We start from the raw sequence: 933 nt of genomic DNA, 5'->3' as shown, positions 1-933 counted from the left end.
GATGGGTGTGTCAGAGGCGGTGCGGTTGGCGCAGGATAGAGCAGGGTTTAGAGCTGTTGTGCATAGGGTCGCTATGAGTCAGAAACGACTCGATGGCACATAACAACAACAACAACAAGCTACTATGTGTTAGGATCAATCTGACAACAATAAACTTAGGTGTTGGGTTTTTTTTTTTTTTTTTGGGTTTTTTTTCGTTTTTTTTTTTTTTCTTTTCAGTACATGTAAGTTACAGAGGAAGTATTGCCAAATAATGATGATTATTTCTGGTAGTTATCCTAAACCTTTTCAGTGCTACACAGTCCAATACGTGGCTCATATTCATGTGGCTTCACCTGTTTTACTCTGGCCTCTACATGGAAAGAAAAAGAAGTTAAAGACTTAGGACTGGAAAAATGAATTTCACTGGCTGCTTGCTCTGTGTACGGTTTTCTAACAGCCCAGGCAGTCTTTTGTTTAGTCAGTCCTTGGACCAGCCCTTAAAACACAGGAGGATTTCCACACCATAAATCTGGGCCGGCACCAAGACGTTTCTTCAATTTTTATTGCCACATTTAATTTCCTGAACATATATTTTTTCAATCAAGTGTATTTTTAAATATGTAATTATAATTATAAAACCAACTGATTCTTCCCTTCTATCTACCCTTGAATCCCTCTCTAAACATTTTAGCTATTTTCCCTATTATCTTCCTACTTGGTTATAAACAGTAGACAAATGTCATTATTTCTTGAGTTGTAAATTGATGACATTAGCTATTTCCTTATGTTGTTGTTGTTATGTGCCGTCGAGTCGCTTGCGACTCATAGTGACCCTATGTACAACAGCCCTAAACTACGCTCTGTCCTGCGCCAATCGCACTGTCTCTGACACTCCCATCCCGATTATCCCAGTCACTGAATCAATCCACCTCATAGAGGGCCTTCCTCTCC

Source organism: Elephantulus edwardii, unplaced genomic scaffold (genome assembly GCF_000299155.1).
Source record: "Elephantulus edwardii isolate Elephantulus edwardi_28Jun2011 unplaced genomic scaffold, EleEdw1.0 scaffold00247, whole genome shotgun sequence".
NCBI lineage: Eukaryota > Metazoa > Chordata > Mammalia > Macroscelidea > Macroscelididae > Elephantulus > Elephantulus edwardii.
The sequence above is the reverse complement of the archived record's forward strand: the minus strand, read 5'-3'. Positions refer to the sequence as shown.